We start from the raw sequence: 16,345 nt of genomic DNA on the forward strand, positions 1-16,345 counted from the left end.
CCACTCCCGCCCGCCCTTCACCGCGATTAAAGAGTCTAATAAAGATGTGCTGAAGTTGCAGTATATTACAGTGAAAGGTAGTGCTGAAGTGATCACATGATGTAATGGATTGCATAGCAATGTTTAAGATTTTCAAAAATAATTATCAGTTTAAATTTGAAGCAATAAAATGAATCTTTTACACATTCTGTCCTCCAGCGATAAATATTCACTGGAAGCCCACTAGCATATAAAATCGTACGTACGTAAGTATCTTTCATTTGATGGAGAATTGATCCTTTTGCTTTAAGGGGGCAATGTTACTACTTTCTTATGCAGTACTTGGTCCTAAAAAGAATCAGTTTCTTGATGAGTTTAAGAAATCCTATGAAAGCCGCAACTCTTGAAAATAATTAGAAAACTTGTGCAAAAAGGTTTACGAACTAATTGGATCCCGCAGTGAGTCCGTGGAAGACAAGTTGTTCATTTGTTACAATTGTATAGTCTGAAATGTGTTCTGCAGTAATGCAATAAGCCGGCTACTTCTCACAATAGGCCCAATGAAAAATAATCTCTATCCTGGAGATGTTATCGGCAAACACTTTAAAGAGTTGATCTTAAAAGACTAGGGGGTACAGGGGGAAGGAGTAACAGCAAACCTAAATTCTTGAAACCAGAATATTGACGACACTCGGACAGAGAAAAAAAGATCTTCTGAAAATAAGAATTAAACAAACAGATGCAAGCAAATCTGTAGGGAAGAGAGAGGAGTGAAAGGTTGAGGAGATGGGACACCAAGCTCTGCACATATGGGGGAGAGGGAGAGAAATCGCTGATATTCTTGGTTTCCATTCTAAATTCAGCAATTCAGATGAATCATAACAATAAGAAAAAGGTTGCTTTGTTTTAGTATAAAGGGATGATACCTCTTTGAATCCCTCCCCCAAATTCTTCACTCTGTTGCAATTTAAATTCATGCATCAAAGAATAATTGATCGCAACAAGTAAAAATAAAAAAGACCTCGAAACAATCAAATCTGAAACTGCACTTGATCAGAAAAAAATCTGTGTGAGTTTAAACTGTTAAAACGTGGACTCTCCATTAGGTATATTTTTACCTAAGCAAATTAAAAGAATGGCATCTGCTGCAGCTGACAAAGGACTTGATTTATTATTTAGCACTTGCAATTGGTTGCATATTGTGGGAAATTCAATAGCACGTAGTTAAGGTGTTATTCCATCTGCAATCCTCCCCCCCCCCCAAAAAAAAACCCCCCGAAAATATATTGAGGATTGAAAATAAAAGCCATATCGATTGAAAGCATAATCTCGCCATGTCAATGTTTTTCGTGAGTTAATAAGCATTAATTAGGTAAACGTAATAGATAATAATTCTGAGAAAAGATGTTACAATTGTATTTTTAAATATGCTTCCAAAAGACAAGATTTAAACAAGCACTCACTCTTAATGCTTTACTTAAGGTTCAGTGATAAACTGCTGCCTAAGCGATTCAGGTCTTATTGACTTTTTCTCTTCCCGTTGAAGCGGGGGAAAGGAATATGTTTGATTTGGTAGTTTACTCAAGTTACCATATAAATATTACCTGGGATGAAAATGTCTTTGGAAGGAAAAGTGCTAAAGTAGTACTATATTGTAACAGGCCTATTAAGGCCCCAAATTTGTCTTGGATTTACCTCCTTCCCACCCTACAAGTTAAACCTTTTGTTCATTCAAGATATCTTTTCACACATACATATGACAGTTTGGTATGGAATTTAAGGCATTTTTTTTATCCTTCAAGCAAATAATGATGTGATCTGATATTGTTTCCATAAACTTTTGACATGTAAACGTCTGACGTCGAACTTTTAAGAACTTTTACTGATTTTTTTTAAATTATTTATCACGTGTCAAGCCTTACTAGGGGCCTTTGTTGGCGTTTCCTTATTTATATTGTTTATGGGTTTTTTTAGAATTAAGAAGCTATTGCTATTTTTCTGGTTTGTGTTTGGGATTATTGCACTTGTCGGTATATTTCATATTAAAGGAACTTCCAAGTATATTTTTAAAAATTGCCCTGGGGGAAAAATGATTGAGTGGTAATGAGCTCTGATATGAGTAGAATATATTGCCCAGATTTATAATGAAACATTAAGCAAGCCTCCTCGTTTAATTTCTATATTTTCTTTAAAATATTTTATATTTCTCTAACATATTTTATATACCATAAACTGGCTTCATTCAAATCCTAAGTGTTATGTAGAACAAATATGAGGCAAAATCATTTAAATTATAATAAAGGATGATATAATCTACCCTAAATTCGACGATTATTTGGATGATACCTTTAAAAAATGTCTGACCCCTGTACAAGTTTTGGTAGGAGTGTATTGTGCTCATTGTGACCTCTCTTGCATGATGATTAAGATTTATGTCCGAAAGTATTCAAAGGGGATTTTCTTCACCTCCTCGCCACCCGTTATGCGATTAGACCCAGACAGCACTTACTCACTCCTTCCTCAGGCAAATTTCATTGAATTCCAGTTACTCCACAGCTGAACTCAATGAGAGTTTTGCCTTGGTAGAGTCAGTGTTGAATAAGACTTATTGTTATTTTTAGTGTTTGTATTATTTTATTGGTCATAATATTTTCCTAAGGACAGAAGAATCTATAGGTGTATATATTTAAATCTATATTCATATAGGAACATAGAATTAACCATATAGAAGCAAAGATAAACCTTTATATATTCTCTCTGTTTCCTCTTACATACACTATATATATACATATTCTATATATACTTATAGCATATATATATATATATATATAATTTTTCACAGTAGCGTCTGGGCAGATTTGTATGTCCAATGCTCTTGTTTTGAAGAATGTTTTCCTGTGGTGAAGGTGCCAGGGTAAACGGGTGAAAAAGTGGTGGAGAACTGGGTTAGCAAAAGGTGAAGGTGAAGATCATTAGAGGTTTTAGGGCTGGCTGTGGCTGTTCTGCTGGGTTTGTGTGGCTGTGCCCAGAGGGCGGAGTTCCTGCATATTCCTACCTCACCGGAGAACCTGCCCTCAACTCCACTGCAGTTTATTCCAGACAGATGGGACCCTCCAGAAAGAAAACCTGCCCAGCAATCTCAGCAAGCCTTCCCGCCAGCAGGGTAGGTGAAGTTAAAGAAAACCTCCACTACTTCTCCCTACAGGCAGATCCCTGTGATGCGAATTAAAATACGGCAGACTTCTGTCTACACATACTGTTTTCCACTACCCAAATAATAACCAGCTCGTCTGCACGACTGAAGCATAGTTTAAAAACACCAGTTACATCTGAACTGTTTGTGCCCAAAGTTAGGATTTTCCTCTCCCTTCCCCCAGCTCTTTAATTTAATCAGGTAAGCTGCACATTTCTTCATTATTTTATAAATTCTGCCAGTAAATCTTTGAGTTTATTTTTAACATTATTTCTTTTTCTAGTTAAGAGGACTAACGCCAAGGAAGTGACACGTGCAATGTTTTGTTTGGCTTTTTAACACGCTGTGCAGAACTACCTGTACCTGAAAGAAAAAGAGGATGCCAAGGTGGTGGCGATACTTTCTCGAGCAGATTTGGTGAGTGTACATTTTATTCCTCTGCACTCGTAAAACGGCTGTACTCACTAATATCAGCAATATTTACACGTAGACCTTGGGACGTGATTTTATCTTTTCAATCTCACTGTAAAGTAAAAGTATGCTTTAGCGTGAACAATTTAATACGTGCTTTCCTCTTCCAGAATTAAAGCTGCTCTTTAATCGAAGTCTTAAATCGATGCCGTTTCGGTGTGTGTGTTGGAGGGGAGGGGAGGTGGGGGTGGACTGTGTTTCTAAAAAATAATAAACCCCCCCACAACATTTAACTTTTGGGTTTTACAAATGGGGATGGGTTTTTCGGTGGGGTTTATTCCTTTCGGGTATAAATATTGTTAAGTTTCTTAAACGCACAGGAAGCTACTCTTGCCAAAAATTATATGAGAACAAAGATGGAGACTTTTAAAATAATGTATATAAAACGAGCATCGCCTTTGCTCTGGATATATCAGCAGGCAAACGCTTGCCCCCAGAAATGGAGAATGAATCACTTGACAATTTCAAGCTCCACTCTAGAGTTTGAGGGGGGTTTGTTTTATTTTATTTTATTTTATTTTATTTTATAATAGATCAAGGCATTTCTGCTCGTCCTCCCACCCTCCAAAATGCTGTGCCCCTGCGTGCCAGAGATATTGAGATTTTAATATACGTAGTTGCTATACTTTGTAAAACGAGAGGGTGATGCAGTATTGTCCTGCTCGATCTATTGATTTGATAAACTTGATCATACCTGGGGGGGAGGGAGGGGGGCTGTTTCTAGACTGACTGAAGTTCTGGGTTTTATGCCTTCGAAACGGCTTGGGGGAGGGGGGAGAACAATGCATCGTGCCCAACTCTGTTAATGATTTTAATTCCCTTGTTCCTCAATTTGTAATCTCATGGAAATAATTAATTTTAATACACCAATTTAAGTTACCAAAACGCAGTGAGATAAGACACCTGCTGAAGGTAATCAGAGCAAATGGTAATGAAGTATTGAGGGGTGGATCTCCCCATTCACATTGCAGGAAATGGAAGCCGTGTACAGTTCGTTTTCCGTGGAAATGTATATACAAAGAATGAATTAGCTTTAAAGAGAGTTGACAAATTGTTGACAGTTTGGCAGAAACCTGCCTATAGATTAAATTGGTTCCGTAAGGTATAAATAAGACATTTGTTGATTTCTTTTAAAATGAATGGATTTAGAAATCTATAGGTTTATATATTTATGCTTATATCGATAAGACTATCGGTCACTATAGTGATCTCTGTCGTGCATCCAGTGCAAAGCTGCTGTTAGAGAGACAGCAAAGCTGCTGTTAGAGAGACGCAGATGGTTAGATCGAGATGTATAGATATAGATTTCGCTATGGATATGCTACGCCTGCAGTCCTCAGATACAATGTAAGCAGCGAGGAGTCTGCTGTGCCTGGGAGCTGCTCTCAAAGCAGCAAGGTGAGGGCGCTCTTGTCAAACAGGAGAGCTGGAGTTCCTTGCTTGTCACACATACAGGTTCGATTTTCAGGTGCCAGAGAAAATGACTGTAGAGCAAAGCCATTAAAAAAAAAAAAAAAGTCGATCCTTAGTGTTTACACAGTGCCTGTTTCAGATCTCAGCACTTTATCTGCCAGTTGATAAAACTGTGTTTTCCCTGTGGTAGACATTTTTAAAAGGATTTTGCCCCTTTCTCTTTCCTGTTCCTCACCAGTTTGGCAATGACTCTTACGGTAATTCGGCTGATCTCCTTCTCAGGCAAAGTTTACATTTGCTTTAACGATACATACCGTTCGCTGACCGCAGCTGGGGACTGGTCGTGTTGTATCTTTCTTGTTGTGAGCTGACAACAATATGGGAACAATGTATTAAAGCACAAAAACCAAGCAACTGCCTTCTTGCCCCTTTTACAATGCCATTTAACATAACACAGTATAATACCAATGCATATTAGCAAGTCACCTCAATAAAACACTGGAGAAATGTTACAGATATCAGTGTTTTAATTTAACGAAAGGATTATCAAAAACATCTTAATGGTGTATACATATAATTACCTCGCCAAGGCTATCAAATAAAATAGGAAGCATTTTTTCTATTATTAATCAGCAAGGTGAAGATATACTATTAAACGTTTTTAACTAATAATAATAATAATAATAATAAATAATAATTCTGTGATGAGTGCCAGGACACATTACAATACTTAAAATAGGATTCCTTCTGTTTATGTCGAGCTGTTATTAATTCTACCGGAAAGATCTATTAACTTAGGCTATACAGTCACACATGAGGCTGAAAAAAATCTTACATTTGTCATCCTGCACTAAAAATATTAGTAAATAACTCCAATAAAGTTAACTGCAAATTGCTGCTTAATGTTAAGACTGATATTAAGTGCATTCCTCATTCAAGCGAATCTGACTCATTCAGGTCAATAGGGGTTTGGAACTGCAAAGAAGGCAGGGACCCGACGGGCTGTTGGTTTTATTTTCTGTTGCACTGCATTCAGTAGATATCCTTTGCACGGTGACATGAGCCTGTGAAAAGAAACGTGCTTTTCCTTCGGATCTGTCGAATTCTTGTGGAGCAGGAGTTTGTGGAGCTCAGACGGTTTTCCTCGGGATTAAGCTGAATCAGTCGAAAAAGTTCAATTCTATAGGTGAGACCTTGGCTAAAATTCCCCGCTGACTTCAATGGGGCCTGGACGTCCACCCAGAAATGATTTGATAGATGGTATTTAAAGTTAAATTATCTATTACATCCGTCATATACAATGGCAGATAAGATTGCCCTTGGCCAAAAATCTTGTTAGGATCTGCACATAAAAAAAAAGTCACATAATTCTTCAGTGTATTCGACGAAGAGCTCAAACCTTTTAAAAAAAATTGTAGCCACATGTAAATAGTTAAACCCTGCTGTTAAAATTCGCGTTTTCCAAATGGCTACAATATTTTTGAGAATTTAATACGAGTAATATACACTCCGACTGCCCTTTTCAGGTAAAAATCTCAGTGATGTTATAGCAAAGATGGCGTTACCCTCCCTTTTCTCCCTAGGTACACACACACACACACACACACACACTTCCAAACAGGCGTGTCAGTTCCACCAAGGAGACTCTTTACCTGAATATCTTAACTAAACAAAAGCTGAAACAATTATATGCTGAGAGATTATTAGAGGAATCTGTTCAAGGGAATAAATACAGATCTGATTAAATGTATCAGATAATAATTAATATTTGTTCATGCTATGGCTTGTAGCTGATTTGCAAATGCTATAATGGTTAGAAAACCTAATTTTATTCTTCTGAATGCACCTCCACTGTGTGTGCGTTTTGAAGGGAGAATCTCAGTGACATGAAATGGAAATTGTATTTTTGTTATCAAAGGTTATGAATTCATGAGGAACACACGTGAACCGTATCAAAATTGCATTGAGCTAAAGTGTCAATGATCTTTTAAAAGAAATACATTCCACTGCTTTTGGAAAATATTCTTATTGTAAAGATTGGGGTACATTTTCAGCATGAAAATTCTTAAATCGGCATTAAGTAATCATATTATTATTTCCATAGCTGCTTATTCAATTTGGATAAAGTTGTCTACTTAAGGAAAAATCCGAAAGCCACCTTTTCTGTCAGATCATTAATATAATTTATGACCAGGTGGAAGGGTAGGAGATATTAACACTATTTTTGATTATTAAATCAGTGGAGTTAAAATTACTAATAATTAAATATGGATAGTGCAGATCGCAAGTTGGAACAGCAAAATCGATTGTCTCTTCATCAATAAGACAAATGTTGGCTTGCTTCCTATTGATTAGTGTGTTTATTTATCCAGAGGTTTAGGTATTTACTTACATATTTCGGTTTCTTTGTCTCCTGATTATTATACCAGGTTGGTTTGAAAGAAAGAGCTTTCAAGGGAAACACACTTGACAGATCCATTTTTAGCAAACTTGATAGTGGATTATTGCAATCCGATAAATTTAACAAATTACTTATACATGCTTGCTTTTGGAGCAACTAGGAAACCGTTTCAGAATAAAACCTCTTGTTGCATTCAGGTCTTTTGCTTTGAAATAAAGATAAATTATGTTTAGATACTTCTTTATTAAAAAAATAACCCTTTTAAATAAATGGTTTGGTGGAACTAAAGACATTACACGGGAATTATACTTTGGCTTTACTTCCCCACTCTCTCCCTTCCTCTGTAAATCTAAATATGTTCCTAGCAATAGAGTAGCCTCTGGAGTTTTGTAACAGATAGAATTTCAGAATCTAGGGTTATATGAACATATAAATCAGACGTCGGCTGATTTAAAAAAAATCTACATTAAGATATCACAGTAGTGGATAATAGCAACAAGATGCTTTAGATACCTTTGTGTCTTCATGTTTTAATATATTTAAAAGATGTTGCGGCTATTCCTGTGAACTCTTTCTATAATTGGAGCATCATAGATTGAAATGGATTTTTTTTAAATCTACATTTTAAATGAACATTAAGACACAGTAGCACCTTCTTTTGCGGCTGTTTCGGGAGATACCGTGACGTTTCAGCCATGTTTGCTATACTTTTCTATAATTCAGAATGATAATATTACAAATGGCAATATTATTCCGCTCACAAATACCCATTCCACTCTATCGTTTAGGAAAAGCTGTAAAGAAGCAGTGTAAAAACCTAGTCACTGAGGAAGAATTAGTCCTGTTGTAGTCATCAGATCATCATATTCGACAATAAGAGCCAAAACATTTTAACGGTGAAGATAATTAACTGTTGGAACAATTTATCCAGGGTCATGGTGGATTCTCCATCACTGGCCATTTTTAAATCAAGATTGGATTTACACACACACACGGCATTTTTTCGGGGGGGGGGGGGGTTCTATGGCCTGTGTTATACAGAAGGTCAGACTAGATGACCACAGTGGTCCCTTCTGGCCCTGGAATCTGACTCTATGACAAGAAGGAATTATTTATTTTGCATAGACGGTGAATTCATACGTTTCCCAAGCTGTGTTTCACCGTATCTACCCCAAAACTGTCATTAACATCTGTAGGTAATTTTCCTGTTTGTCAGAAGAGTGTTTAAGGTAAGCATTATAATATACTATTCTAAAGGTTGGGAAATGAAACCAATGTGGGATCCTTTGTTTATGATCCTGCCTAGCTGTCAAATCGCAATCTAAAAATATTAGTGCTTTTTGACTTTGAACAACTGCTTTCTTGCAACTTGTAGATGTAAAATGCCAGCGCATCAGATGATCACATAGATAATCTCCCCCCCGCTCTCTTTCTCTGGTATAGTTGAAGGTATATTCTTGAATCTTATAGCGTTAAGTCTTTCCTGTGAATGAACTAGAAAACACTCGACAGGTCGTGAATAATCGTTTTAATGAGTGTGTAAAGCGTGCGACGGGGTGCACGGAGCTGTCGGGTTAAACAAACAACTTGTACCCTGACGAAATCTGATTGTTAAAGTGCAAAGTGGTGTCAGTCCAATTTCCATCCCAGTCCTAAAAACCACAGATCTAAGTCGCAGGAGTCCAATTTTCCCTATTAAAGAAAAATAACAATATTTTCTGAAAGCAAGTGTGATCTTCTTTAATGTTAGTCCTTGCTGAACAAAAAGACCATTTGCAAACCATAAAGGTATCAAGGTTCTTGGTTTGGTTTTGTCTTCAGGAACAAGTTAACAAGTTTATTTTTGACATCTTACTAGAGATTATCTGATCGATGTGGTAAATATTTTCCCACTTTTTTGTTTGTTCACAGATCATTGGAGCTAAACATGGGGTTAACTGGATCTGAATAACTGAGGTGCGTAACACTGTATTGAACTAAGATGATAGCTATTAACATTTGCCAGATGTTTTCATTTCGGGCAGGTTTTCTAGCAAAGGCAGGTACAGGTATTGGGTTTAAGTAAGATGGAGATACTATAATGTTCAACTATAGACACTTTGTGAATACTCAATATCCAAGTCATCAGCTCCCAGGAAGACAGCTGTCAGTAAAATGTTGTGGAAAGAGATAGAGACTAAAATCTGTGGGGGAAATATTGCAGGTGTTATTTATTTATTATTATTATTATTATTATTAATAATAATAATATAATTATAATAACCATTAAATATAAATAACAATCTCCAGACAACTCAGAACATCCGATATTATCAGGAGAGACTGAAAGGTTTGTATATGTTTGGGATGCTCAGAGTTCTACTCTGCTTCTCAGATAGAATTCTTTTATTTACTGACAAAAACTCTAATTAAAATCAAATGGACTTTTACCTTTATTATTAATCAGCCTCACCATCATCATAAGCTTATTTTTACGGCAGCTAAAGCCTTCAAAGTGGGCCCATATGGGCCATATCCTGGAAATTCCACTGAAGTCAGGATTTGGTTTGAAAATACTAAGTGCAGGCCCACTCAGAGGAATACATGAAAGCGAATCCTTGAAAGCAACCCAAATGGAAAATCAAACTAGTTTTAAAATTCCCAGGTTACAGTCTCTATTTAATAGTTTTTGAAGAATTAGGTTAATACAGATCAACTATATACCTATCTTTATCTCTCTATATATTTTGCATGAATATAAGTACAGATGTGGGGCCTGATCCTCTGTCCACTGATATCATGGAAATTTTGCCTGTGACATCAATGGGAGCAGGATCTGGCCCTTTTATCATTTTGTATGGGCATGCAGATGGCGTGATGACAGTATTTTTCACATGTTGATTCCAGCCTGGTATTTCTATAGTTCGAGTTAAAACTCTAGATTTTTTTCAACAGGGTATTTTGTACCGAACTCAGGGATGTTGTAGGTATTAAGGAAAGTATATAAATGCCTTCTTGTCCTAAACGCAATAAAATGTATATTGGGTAGATGCCATAGAAATCACCGTCAAAACGCCCATAGATTTCAGTGGCATCAGGTTCGACCCGTTTTCCAAACATTTATGACTAATGCACCATACGATCACACAGGAAATCCAATCTCTATGTAGTTTTACCATTTATGGGTCTTCTCCTCTGTTTCCTCCGCACCCATTGGGGTCAATGGGAGCTACGGTTCAGAGATGAATTCCTGACGAGAAAAGGAAGAAACATTATTCACAGAATAACACGCCTAGCACAGACAAACGTAACATTCTGCTACATTCTGCTAGCCCAGAATTGATCCTGACAAAGAACCGAAAACAAACAATGGCTTCTTACGTTTTCTAAACATTTTCATTTTTAACAAAAAATGTTTTTAAAATGTTTACTTTGTATAATACGCACCTACACCGTTCGTCCAATAGTTTAGGTAATAAATAAGGTTGTCTATATGTAACCCTTTAAAAAGCAGTATGTCTGTATCCACAATACAGGCTCTCTATATAATCCTGTTTCAAATATACAAACACACACGTTACGAGGTTGTGTGTGTTTGTGGATCTACTTCTCGGAAGAAATGCACTATCAAAACATTAATTATATTTGAAAGGGAGACGATTATTTGTCTGAGAAAGAATTACATCCTTGAATGTATATTCCGCACAGATCTCGTCTCCTGTCTGCAACGAGGGTTGCAATTGTAGATCTATCTCAAATGCTGTACCCTAAAATGCAGGAAGGTGTATCACATTACAGTTGTAGAGAAAAGGGAGATATTCCATTTCTTTTACACACATCTGTAAGATGGTCGTTAAGGGAGTGTTGAAATCGACATGCAGTTGAAACGGGAACATGTTAAGAACATACATTCGTATTCTTTACTACCGGAAACACAATGATTTTTAACATATAGACACAGGGATGACCCCAGTTAGTTATATTAAACACTGTAACTTACCGGGGTTTGGCCTACAAGCCCTGTTTATTTTTTTTAAATGCCAGACTTGACATGCACATATTACTTTAGCTTGTAATTAAAATCTACCAACGGTGTGAATCATCAATGATACTTTTTAGATTGTAGTTTATTTACTGGGCTTTAAATGATTAATAACCCGATTAAACAGATTTCCTCATCTCGCTAAACTTGTGCTGCGAATAATAATGATGATGACGACTCCTTTTGAATACTAGCTGTAGCAGGGAATCTTGAAATCCATTCATCTGAGTATATTTTGTTCTGGTCTTTTTCAAGTACTGCTCCATACTCCTGCTTTTTTTAGCTCTTCCGCAACGCCAGGACTGATAGTCACTGATGAGAGCCCTTAATTCAGATTCAGTGGCTGGATCCTTATTTTCATGTTTGGGGTGACGGGAGAAGGCGATTTGTCCCTAAAATGTACTAAGTAGTGAGGCCATGGGAGACCTGCTTAGCATCTGGGCCTCAGGAGATGGGTACTTTTCCCCTTCGGAGTGGTTCCCGGATCATCTTTCTTTGGCTACAGGAAAATGCCAGGGGGGTTAGGGGGCTGAGGAGAGCTCACCACAGGCGTGAGGCAGACGGAGCAGTGTAGAGTGCGTTATTGTGTGTGGCTGTTTCTGGGCTGTGTTCTCTACCCCAGTAGGTATCTTTGGAGGAAGAAGGTGACATGAAGAGGCGCGTCTGACAGCCAAAGTGGGGGAACTGTCCGGGAGAAGGACACGTGATGAATTGAGAGCTGCGTGGTCACGGTGCAAAGGCAGAATAGGACAGTGTGCTGGTACCAAATGCCTTTTTTCCCCCTGCTTGAACAACAACACAAAAATTGGGGGGAGGGGAAGAGAGATGGGGGTTGGGAGGGAGAGATCCTTGGAGTTAGTGGCTGTCTAGAGTGTAAACACGAGCCCATCATCTTCTCGGGAGGAGGGGAGTCTGCTTTTGTCAAACCTGCTAGTGTCTGGAAGATAAAGGCAAAGAGGCCACTGGACCAGCCTGAGATTCTGCCTTGAAATCTGGACCCGAAATGATTCAAAGGACAAAAAGGGGGAAAATAATCCTAAAATCTCCGAGGCAGGCAGCTGTCCGGGGTTAAAACCGGTTATTTGTTAATTGCCTTGATATCGTAGAGAGGAAAGGCTGCCACAGAACGCGGGGGTGAAACGGTTTCAAACAATATCTGATTCCTCTGGTAACTTGGTACAAGTCTCAATTTAGCTGCAGCCCAGGCAGCTCTGGAGGTTGTGGGGAGGCTGGAGATGTAAATGTTGTAACTTCTCGGATTGCGTGTGACCCTGAGCGGTACTGCTATGATTTCAATAAACACTTTAAAATCGACTAAACTAGCTCCTTCGTCCGTCAGAAAACATCACTTCGAGTCTCGAATAAAATATTGTGGAATAGTCTGAGCTAAACGTTGCTTTGCAAAAGCACTTTCCTTGCCAATCTCCCAGTAACTGCGCACACCCTGGCACTGGGAGTTCTATAAACGACGCCGTTTTTATATCAGTTACCAACAACAGGTTAAAATTCACTTCTATCACTGTGTTCTTGGGAAGTGTGAGTGTGTGTCCGTGTGTGTTGGGATAGGGGAGGAAGGGATCTATTATAATGAATTCGTTTTGAATCTGCACCCAGATCCGTATATCTTCCTCTCTGACCCTGGGCAGTGAACCCCAGTTTTGGTCTGAAAACATATTCGAGAGAGCTCAGTGGAGAGCGAGCGGGCGAGGTCCCTTCACTTTACTGGAAGTCTGTGGTGTGCTGAGATCTGTACTTCAACCAGACTTGATGTGACTATGTCTACAGTTTCGTTTGCTACCTATCCACATCTCCTATATTTAAAGGAAAGAAATAACGTTCCCTAGAAATAATTATCCGGGACGGCAGCCAGTATGGGGAAAGTGAATGTGGATGGAATTAGGGATAGAGCAATGTCCTGCAATAAATGATCGTAACACAAATTAAACAAGTATTATTGTGTCATACCATCCTATCAGTGCTGACCCCAGCATGGAACAAGGTGCTGCTGTTCAACGGGGAATTTTGTTTAAGTACTTACGACAATAAATGGCCCATTGTTATTAAAATAAATGGTCTGTTAGATTTCTAACAGTTGTATTTAAAAATATTATCTATTACGCACCTGTGACAGCTAAAGAATAAAACTAAAGAAAAACAATAAACAATAAAATGTCTTATCGAAGAAAGCTAAGAAGGATAGCGAGATAAGTGAGAGCTCTGTTTCCAAGGAAAACCAGAATTACTTCACTATAGGTAATATACAGAGTAAGCCAATGTGTAGGATATACACAGAAATATCACAAGAAGATGCACAGTTATCCCTGTTGAAATCAATATCGAACCTGGTTTAAGGTACAATCTGCAAATAATTATTTGTATATTGTATATTTGTAAAATAGATTTGTATATTTTGCTATCATTTTCTCGGGATAATTCCCTTCTTTTTTGATTCCCTCCTTTTTTGATTTCGTCTCCCTTTTTAGTACACAAGAAACTGATTCTGTTTCCAGTACCCACCACATTGTTTAATTACAAGAGACAGTGAACGATGCAGGGAAGGGAATGTTTCAGATAACGCTGATGAACCATTTCCCAGATATTTGAATTTACAACGTTTGTAGCTGGATAATAAATTGTAAGGATGTAATATTCTAGAGGGGAGCAAAAGGAAGGCAGATGATACACAAAGTACAGAATATTTAGGGACCATCTAATGAACTATGTTTACTATTTGTAAACTGTAGCCGTTGTTTGTAACAGGTTTCTCTTTTCTAACATGTCTCTTTACCAGGAAAGAGAGATGTGTCATTTGACTTGGCGCATTGCAGACAATAACGTTATTAAATAAGTTTCCTATTGAAATAGATCATATAACATTTAAAAGAGGCATGCTCAAAAGCAAAGGCTTTTAATTTATCCTTCTGGTAAACGAGGTTATTTGGAGTAGAGCTCCAATAGCTCTTAGCTCAAAGCAATAATATCTCCAGAGAAATGAGAAAACGAAACAGTACCACCCTAACGGCCATCTACATTTTCAGCAAAGCAGGAAAAACTCCTGCAATTGATGCTATACTCTAACGACAACAAACTGCTCGGCCTAAATGAGTATTAAACCACCCCCAAATCATCGACAGCGTGGCTTTGTCAAAATGAAACATGTAGGATTTCGAAGCTTTCCTAACCAGAGCTATTTCAGACACAGGCTTCTTTCGCTGATGGTGGGATTATTTTTTTTTCCTACACGGAAAATGTGTAAAAGTAACCGAAGTGCTCTTTTGTAAATTACCAACATCTAGTCTTTTTTTGTTGTTGCACTCACTGCTCTAGTTTTATGAAGCCCGGACTTCACTTTCACATCGTGTCATCCTAGAGGCAGCCCCTAAATCTCGACTGAAACAACATTTTTATCCCGTCATCAGACACGCAAAAAGGAAAAGTAATACATTTGATCTTCTGGAGCAAAAAGAGCGAGATACTGTAGACTCCAAGCCTCTTTCAAACACTTCAGCGACTAGGAGTGTGTGTGTGGGGGGGAGGGGTGTGCATTAAAAATGATAAAATAAAAACATGATATGAAGATATATTTACTGTCAGCTGAGAGCCAAAACATTTACGCTCCCACGCTTTTTTGGAGCAAATAGGAACTTAAGTGATGCATTTTAATTATGTTAAGAAAATAACCCAGGGTCTCTTTTTTCAGAGTCTAAATAAATAACAGAGTGTTCTGTACTGATGATGTCTGTAACTGGTGATGTCCTCGCATATGCAGCCACTACTGTGAGCTCTGAGAACCTGGGAAGAATGGGGTGTTACTGGCAATTTATGAAAGGAACTATCCATTATTTGTGGGTTTGCTGAAACAAAACCGTGCAAAGGCTTTTCTGACAGTCTGAGAGGTGAAAAGGGGGCCAATATTTTCCTAAAGCTACGGACCGGGATGATGTGTGTCTAATCTCACCATTGTTTTAAGCCTGGAGTGAGGAACGATTTTTTTTCTCAAATGGGTTTTAAACTCCTTTAAATGGTGGGGGAAAGGGTAGGTGTTTCCCTGATACACAGGGAACTGGATGCCCCGCAGTCTCCCAGATCAGCTTGAGGTTTTTTTTTCTCGTCTGGTCTAACCTCTGACAACTTTCTCACTGCATACAATGTGTGTCTAGTTTCCAGAAGATTGTTGAGACCTTTCAGAAAGGGAGAAATACTCAGCAAAACCATTTCTTACTCGGGGGTGGGGGCGGGGGGCGGGAGGGACCGCTTCAATTAAAAGTGGGATACATTTGAATATGGTCCCGGAAAGGGAAAAAAAGTACGGGAAGAAGGAATCCCAAGGAGCAGACTTAAAGACAGCTGTGACACAATGTAAAAGAAATGCAAGTAACACACACACATACACGCATCTCCATAGGAGACAGTATTAGCATAGAGCTAACCACCTTCTTATGCAGAGGAACCAAATCACTGGTAGGTTTCAGCATCTCAGACAAATTCTCTTGTGTTGGCTTTGCAGAAATTCGCCTGGCATGTTAAGCCAGCAGGGGCTACTTCACCAACAGATTCCCCACAATATATAACTTATTTTTTCTTTCACTTAAAATAAAGGTCTTCCATAGATCCAGAAGACTCCCCCCCTCCTCCTCCCCACTTTAAAGAGGGATAACTTCTGTCTCGCAAACACAGCAGCCCAGTTTTGTTAACGTTAAACAGGCACAGTGGAGAGTAAGGAGGAGTTCTCTAGGCAAACTTCTTTCTTCTTCCTGCGACTTCAAGGCTTTGGAATCAAAGGGCCCAGAGGTTCTGCATCGGCGTCTGTGTCACAAATCAAAAGGATGCAGAAACTGGAGGGGAAGGGCCGAGGGGTGATGCTTAG

The sequence above is a fragment of the Terrapene carolina genome, unplaced genomic scaffold (assembly GCF_002925995.2).
Source record: "Terrapene carolina triunguis isolate 2854851 unplaced genomic scaffold, T_m_triunguis-2.0 Scaffold96, whole genome shotgun sequence".
Lineage (NCBI taxonomy): Eukaryota > Metazoa > Chordata > Testudines > Emydidae > Terrapene > Terrapene triunguis.